The sequence below is a fragment of the Dicentrarchus labrax genome, unplaced genomic scaffold (genome assembly GCF_905237075.1).
Source record: "Dicentrarchus labrax unplaced genomic scaffold, dlabrax2021, whole genome shotgun sequence".
Classification (NCBI taxonomy): domain Eukaryota; kingdom Metazoa; phylum Chordata; class Actinopteri; family Moronidae; genus Dicentrarchus; species Dicentrarchus labrax.
This window is the reverse complement of record NW_026136703.1, coordinates 172,763-180,905: the sequence shown is the minus strand read 5'-3', so window position 1 is coordinate 180,905 and position 8,143 is coordinate 172,763. Positions and strand designations below refer to the sequence as shown.

Sequence of the window (8,143 nt, the reverse complement as noted above, 5' to 3'; positions counted from 1 at the left end):
CGATGGTAAACATACTACGCCAACGCCAGTATCTTGTTATTATTAGCCATCGTATTTTTGTTCAGCGAGTAATGAAAATAATGATCCTTCTTGACTACTATCAACACTCTCTGATGAAAACAAAGACTGACGACAGCGTGCTCTGTGTTTACTAGGTCTAGAGTGATCCATCATTTCCGGTTTTAATTTTTTTTGGGCAACAACACAGATTAGCGCCGCCTGCTGTTATGGGGACGTATTACGCACGCGCAGAACGTACGCTGCGGCTCAGAGGCAGAGCGGGTCGTTCCTTAATCCGAAGGTTGTGGGTTCGATCCCCGGCTCTTGGTGCCACACGTCGAAGTATCCTTGAGCAAGATACTGAACCCCAAATTGCTCCCGATGCCATGCATCGGTGTGTGAGTGTGTATGCATGTTAGTTTCTGTTCAATAGACTTTGCCATCACTGAGTGAATGTGTGTGAAAGGGTGAATGTGGCACGTAGTGTAAAAGCGCTTTGACTGGTCAGAAGACTAGAAAGGCGCTATACAAGTACAAGTCCATTTACCATTTACCATTTGTAGCACATAGTCACTTACCAGTGGGCTGTTCATTGACCGTAGGCATGCTAGCTGTAATAGCGGCTGCCACTATTCCGGACAGGAGGAGTTACTAGTGTAAGAGGGGGTAAGGAGGCGTCAGTTTACTCAAAGACATAAAAGGGCTCCGTTAATGAAACAGGTTTGGGGAAATATGATGCTTGGTAATGGCTTCTAAAACAGAATTAACAAATGCCTTCTTGATAAAACTAAATGTATATGGTTATATGCCACACATATTGTTGAGTATTGTTATGTACCAATGCTGGATTTCTAGTAATTTGTGTTGTTACAAATGATTTTGAATAAAATTTCAACAGAAGCGGGAAGAGGGTGTAAAACTTCTGGTGGTTCATGCCATTCCCCAATGTCCCATCCTGCTCCATGCAGCACCCAACTATTTAGAGGTTGTTACTGTAGAAAGAAGGATGTGGTCTCTTACTGGCTTTCCACCCACACTGTGTTCAGAGGGGTGAAGAGAAGTAAATATTTTTTTTGTTTGTTTTGGCATGAAAAATATTCATAAAGTGTAATTTCAGTATGCAATGTGTATCAAATCCTGATGTGGATAAGAAGAAAATTCCATGCTTGGACAATAATATTTTTTGTACGATAAACAAGTAGACAATTATGGTCCAGAGGTCCATTTGACTTTACTAGTGCACTGCCCGTAGGAAGTATGTATTGCTATAGAAAAGTGGGAGGTTAAGTAGCTTTTTCATGGATGGCCAAATGAGGTTGTGTTTGAAGGTGGGACGTCAGGGACATTTAGGACATATTATTTAGTCCTGTAATATAGGCCAGCATACATCAGAGAGAGAGAGAGAGAGATGTGGGGATCCAGCGCCAATTCTCCGCACCCTCCTCTGTGTGAAAGACTCAGATGCGGCGAGGGGGGAAATGTTACTCCGTCCCTGATCCTCCTCTGGAGGTAGTATCAGGGACGCATTATTTTTGAACCGCCTACAGTGTGAACGGATAAGCCGGTGGCGCGGAGCGAGGACGTGTTGGTCAGACAGTCTGATAACTGCACAGGTCTCACAAAGCAACGTTACAGGACCAAACATCAGTAATGTAGTAACTGTAACTGTCTTTGGAAACTTATATGAGGAAAGAAAAATACCACAGCTGTACGTGGAGAAGCGTCTGTCCTCCTGTCTGTCCTCCCGCCTGTCCTACCAACTCTTCCGTTACATTTCTGCCCGAAAAACAGCGTCCGTCACCGGCGAAAAAACTCACGGAGTGTTAAAACATTCTCCGTCTTGCGAGTGAGGGAGTCAGTTTACTGCTGGTGATTATTATGTAATAATTGTGTAATTTAGAGTGAAAAACGTAACTTAGAGTGAAATACGTAACTTTGTCACTTTCCAGGATGTTTGGTGGGTCAGGATCTCAATCACTACACATTATAACAGCATCCATATGATTAGAAAGTGTCCGCGGGTTTAGATTGACAGGGGGAGACAACTGGGTAACACCTTCAACACGGGCTCTGCAGTGATTGGCTCTTGTGCGCAAGTGGCTATGGTGGCTATCGTTGGCAATGCTAGCGGAATTCGGAAATAATTTATGAAATAATTTATTAACGGTATATTTGTAGTCCAAACAAAGCCGACGTTGCACACCCTTAAACCACACAGCAGCCATGTGGAAACTCTCAGGTCAGTCTGATCCTGATCTGCAGAGATATTTGAGCCACACACACACACACACACACACACACACACACACACACACACACACACACAGACAGACAGAGATTTCTTGCTTTATAGATAGACTACCTGTACAGCAGCTTGACAGGAATTCCTTTCTTTGGACACCAGATCTGATTAAAATAGTTCAATAAATAAGCTCATCTGACACACACAGACAGACAGACAGACAGACAGACAGACAGACAGAGAATAAAAAAATTATAATTTACATCATCATTTACAACCTTCGGACAGGAAGTTTTACATCCATTTTCAGACAGCATATGATCGCCTACTAACAGTGTCATTTCCGAATTTCAAAGTCAGATCATGCAAAAAAAAAGAGTTTTTTTTTTTTAAATAATAAGTAATTAGTTATGTACTGAAAATTGGCACGTTCAACTTAAAATAATATGTAACCTGGCTGCCTAAAATTTTAGGTTGGACAACAATTTAAGGCTTAAATTGTTGAGTTTGGCCAACTAAGTAACTTAAGTTGTTTTAACATATATCAGAGTTTCTTAAACTTAGAATAAATAGTTGGGGTGACAAAGGTGAAGCTGTCAAATTAGTCCCATCAACTTTAGATTTTAAGTTTGTTTTAAGTTTTTGTGATACCAACAAGATGTTTCAAGTTTTACAAACCTAAATCCTAGTTTAGACAACATAAAATGACCAGTAAAACCAACAAACTTGAAATGATATCTTGAGTTGTACAAACCTAACAAAAAAAGTTGTTCAAACTAAGCATGTTGTTTTTTTAAGGCAGCCAGGTTACTTTTTCCAAGAACAGTTAATCTAAGTAGCAATGTTAAGTTCATTCAATAAAAATTTAACTGCATCTTTTTCCCAAACAACTTAAATCTATAGTACGACATAAAAACTATTCTTCAACATCAAAGACTATTCAGAATGCCATTTTATTGAATTTCAAAACTGGGTGGCCTTTTTGGTATTACTACCATCAGGCAATGCAGAATCAGAAGCCCACTCCTTTTGTGACCTCCTCTTCTGAACTGCCAGGCTAAAGCACATAATAAAGATAAGTCAGAAATCAAGCATATACCATCAATTTACCAATTCACTATTTCAATTTGGTAAATGTGTATAAATGTATACATTTATTTGTATGATGTATTTAGTCAAGATAATTTTAACAGAAAAAAACATGGAGTCTCAGGTCTGTGATTTTTTATTTTGCAGACATAAAAGGCTCACTTTAAGCCATTTTCAGGTGATTATACACAAATGAAAACATAGTTATGAATATAATAATTAATTTCTGCCATATTCTGTAAATAGAGTCCCCCAAATCTGATACACCTTTAACATGTGTAAATATCAATGTTTGTTGTTGTTTTCCACCATAATTAGAGTGTCCCATGCAAATGAAATTAATTCACACACCTTGCAGACAAAGACGAAACTTGAAGGATCCTCCTTCAGGTAGTATGGAAGTCCAAGCAAAGCAACTGCTCTTCTCTTCTGATTTGAAGTCTCATAACACAACAACAACAAAAGAAGAAAAATTGTAATCAAGCATGCCCATGTCAATTCTGACAACACTGGGGTTGCTGCTGTGTCACCTAGCGACAAATTAAACTGTGGTTTAGAACAGATTTACAATCTGGAACATGCTAAATGGGACATGGCTGCTATGTCAAACTGACACTTTAAGATGTTTAACTGTTTACATGACAATGTAGCATTATAAAGCCTCATATGTCATAACACAATGTAGTAAAAATCTTTACTGTCCTTACTTGTATGTCAAGGGGCTGAAGCAGAGTATACAGGTCTGCACTGGTGCTACTTCGATCTGTACATTTCGAGCAGACTCGGGACATATTTGTCCAGTCCATCAAAGAAAGACCCGTGGAGTTCAGTTGAAACCAGTCGCATAAACTCTGCGCTGATCTGTAAGGACAAAAACAATTATTAGTCATATCAGTGGTTTCCTGATAACATAAAATACATTGAGAGCAAAGAGGTAAGCTTTGGTTCTCACAGGCCAAAACTCAAATCTAGCAAATCCTGATTACACTGTAAACCCGGATAAGTTGATTGTACTTAAAGGAGTCATATTATGCCCCTTTTTCAGGTTCATAATTGTATTTTGTGGCTCTCCTACAATTCAAAAAACACATTATTTTTCTCACACTGCCTATAGCTGAGCACCTCTTTTCAACCTCTGTCTGAATCGCTCGGTTTTAGCGCCTGTCTCTTTAAGACCCCCCTCCTGAAAAGCCCAGTCTGCTCTGATTGGTCGGCATTATGACGCGGCTCACGCGGATGACGCGGCTCACGCGGATGACGCTCCGGCCCCTCCCCTTCGTTGCCGACAGGTAGCTCCTCACTGCTACTGAGTTTAGCTGCATTTCTACCGTCAATATTAATTCAATAACTGCTTCTAAAGCAAAAACTTCACCAGCGGACATGTTTGAGCGGGAGTCTGACCTGAAATCACGGAGAAATGAACAACATCAACAATCAGGATTACAGCTTTCTGTGACGTTTTCCTCAGGTAAATACTGCTATATTAACTACACATACATATAACTAATATATATATATATATATATATATATATATATATATAGTAACCTCTATCTATCACATAATGTTAGTGTTTATACCTTAACTATGAGAACCAACACTGTGTTTTATGCTTGTCTTTACAGGTACAGCAGTGAGCAGTGACCTACAGTCTACACAGCCCAGTGAAGTTAAACATATTATATATTACATAATATTAACATTAGTCAAGCAGTTGTTTTTAGTGAAGAAACACCCAGTAAATGTACCAAAGTAATCAGAGTAATAGTATAATGATTACTGTAACCTCCCATCTGTTATATTCTTTATACACATTAGTTTACTGAGACCATGGAAACAGAAACCTGGAATACTTGATCCTGTACAACATGTCAACATAACTGAAGGAATCACTCATCTAATAAAGTAAATTGTTTATGGGGTTGAAAAACTGCTAAGTAACCAACTGTTAACGGTACTGTATCCATATTTCATAGTCTGAAATTTTAACTAAGTATTATTACCAAAGTTATCCTTCAGATATTTGTAAAAGCTGCAATTATGTTTGAACCCCATTAAAAATACTGTATACTGAATATTCTATCACTTATATTATATATTGTGATGTAATTTATCTTCCAACATAATAAAGTTTGAATATGAGACAGTAATGTATTGTGTTGCTTACAGTCATTAATACAGGTTTAAATTTCACATTTTCATATTGATAGATGACCAGATTTTCAACTCTTTCAAAATCTTCATAAAACCTCTGTGAAATTATTATCTGTTATTTATATAAAACCACACTTATTACTGAATTTAAAAATGACCAAAAGTCTTCTTAAAAGTAAAACACTTTATTTATATTTCATTCATATTCCAGTTACACATGTTGTAAGTAACAAAGCTATAACTTTTTTGTAAACTGTGCAGATCATGTTCTCCATCAAGGTTTATGGTTTCTAGTATACTGAAGTGTGAGCTGGTAATGGAGCTCTGCAGTCAGTGTTCATCTTCATGAGTCTTCCTTTGGATACCCAGACTGTCCTGATGCTGCAGCTGTCTCTGTCCTCTGATGGGTCCAGGAACTCCTGAGCTTCATCAGGTCACCTGTAAGACATGGAAGATTCAGTGTTACTAGTAAGGCAGCATATAATATACAGTGTAATATAATACAGTATAATATAATACAAGTACAACAGCTCATTGTGGCTCACAGTAGTCCTATGTTATAAAATAAAATAATAAAGCAGTGTCTCTGGTGGGTCCCTTGTTGCAGCTAACTGTAGTGATGTGTTGTTGAAACAGTCTGAGGTTACCAACACAATGTCTATCTAATGGCAGCAGATACACACACAGGACATTTACTGACTGTAACTGATGTTGTGACAAGTTCCCGGTGCAATAACAGACATTTAGCAGTGAGCCTCAGTGTTTATAATACAATAGGAGATTATGAGTATAGGATGTTACACTGGACCTACACTTATATCGTCAGTAATAGCAGTACTTCAGTAACGCTAAATAAATGCATCAGAAAACTTTTATTCGTCGCAGTTTGACTCCACAAAACAACCTAGTGAGCAACCCCAGCTGCTCGGTGCTAATCAAAGTTACAGAATAATACTAAACTAATGAATCCCTGCAGTTTGACTATTTCTCTCTCACTGTAGCTCTATTGTTAACTCTGGTGCACGTTGATCAAGTTAATTTACACACCATCACACACACACACACACACACACACACACGCACACACGATTTCCTTCCAAATACAATCACAGCATAGTTTTTTAATATTTTGCTCTGTGAACAATTTTCAAGTATGAAAAAAACAACAACACTTATCATGTAGCAGCAGGCACTACAAGTGCAAAAGGAAAAACTGTACGCTTTGTTTGCCACACAACAAAGCAGGTATTAAGAACAGTAGCATTAAGAACAACTATGCAGTGAGGACCAGAGTTGGTAAAAAAAAACAAAAAAAAAAACTCTGAAATGTAAATGGATGGACCTGTACTTGTATAGCGCCTTTCTAGTCTTCCGACCACTCAAAGCGCTTTTACACTACGTGCCACATTCACCCTTTCACACACATTCACTCAGTGATCCAATCCAATCCAATCCAATCCAATCCAACTTTATTTGTTAAGCACTTTAAAAACAACCAAAGTTGACCAAAGTGCTGTACAGGAGAATAAATAAGACATCATAAATGTAAACAGTGATGGTGATGATGATGAAGACCACTGTGAGGAATATAGACAGTGATGGTGATAACACTGGAAAGTTCCCGTGGCAGATAACACGGACAAAGTCCGATGGCGATGAGCTCGATGTCCGGGCTGCAGACGCTCTTTCACACAGTCGTGCCCGGCGTTACACCACCTGTTGTTTATGAGCACGGACAGTCCCCCTCCTTTCTTCATGCCGGTCGCGGTGGTGTCCCTGTCGGCTCGAACCGTCTGGAAGCCGGTTAACCCCCGCTCTGCAGCCTCACCGTCTCCTCCTCAGCTCCTCCGGTATGGAGGGTCTCTCTCCAGTCAGGATGCTAGGGGGCCTCAGGGCGATCATCTGGTCGCGGGTGAAAACAATGCGACTCCCCGTTGCCATGGAGACCAGCGTAAACAAAAAATAAAAAGTGCTCAAAAACGCCAAAAAAGTATTTAGGCGACATGAACAAAGTAGTAAGAAAGTAAGAAAGTAAGAAAAGAGTTCAAAATAGCAAAAACACACTAAAACTACAACAATGAAAGGAGCTGCCATGACAGGCTGCCGTTGTCGCCGGCGCCATTCCATGGAATGATGGCAAAGTCCATCGAACAGAAACTAACAGTCATACACATTCACACACCGATGCACGGCATCGGGAGCAATTCGGGGTTCAGTATCTTGCTCAAGGATATTTCGACATGTGGCACCAGGAGCTGGGGATCGAACCCACAACCTTCCGATTAAGGAACGACCCGCTCTGCCTCTGAGCCACAGCCGCCTGTGTCCTCTGTAGAATAATTTCAGTAAAACAAGCAACACTAGACACATCTTGTACAAGAAGAATCACATACAAAATGAGCAACTGCAAGAATATTAGCTCCAGTCAGTGCAATGTATTTGTGCAACAATCCAGACATGGACATGAAGAATTGTGTCATGAGCATAAATCCGCTTACACTGCAAGATCATTCTTCAGCTTTTAAACCTTGGGAGGTAGCTCACTTTGACCCAAATTTAGCATTACCTGCTGAATGAAGGCAAATGTGTTTTTTAAGCACTTCGGGTACTGCAGGTGGAGTGCGTAGGTAAAGCCAAACAAGAGGCACATTGCCTGGA

At 39.6% G+C, this 8,143-nt stretch overlaps 3 long non-coding RNA genes across 3 annotated transcripts; 1 reads left to right on the top strand and 2 right to left on the bottom strand.

Moving 5' to 3' along the window:
* Positions 1-2,481: 2,481 nt before the first annotated feature.
* Positions 2,482-4,606, bottom strand: LOC127354568 (uncharacterized). Its single transcript, XR_007881584.1, has 3 exons — positions 4,039-4,606; positions 3,683-3,772; positions 2,482-3,299 (listed from the first exon to the last, which is right to left on the bottom strand). It is a non-coding gene; the product is annotated as an uncharacterized LOC127354568 (long non-coding RNA).
* A 5-nt stretch (positions 4,607-4,611) lies between these two features.
* LOC127354483 (uncharacterized) lies at positions 4,612-5,481 on the top strand. Its single transcript, XR_007881556.1, has 2 exons — positions 4,612-4,799; positions 4,957-5,481. It is a non-coding gene; the product is annotated as an uncharacterized LOC127354483 (long non-coding RNA).
* Positions 5,482-5,827: 346 nt separating this feature from the next.
* LOC127354530 (uncharacterized) lies at positions 5,828-8,045 on the bottom strand. The gene is made up of 2 exons (XR_007881574.1): positions 7,202-8,045; positions 5,828-5,923 (listed from the first exon to the last, which is right to left on the bottom strand). It is a non-coding gene; the product is annotated as an uncharacterized LOC127354530 (long non-coding RNA).
* Between the last annotated feature and the right edge of the window lie 98 nt (positions 8,046-8,143).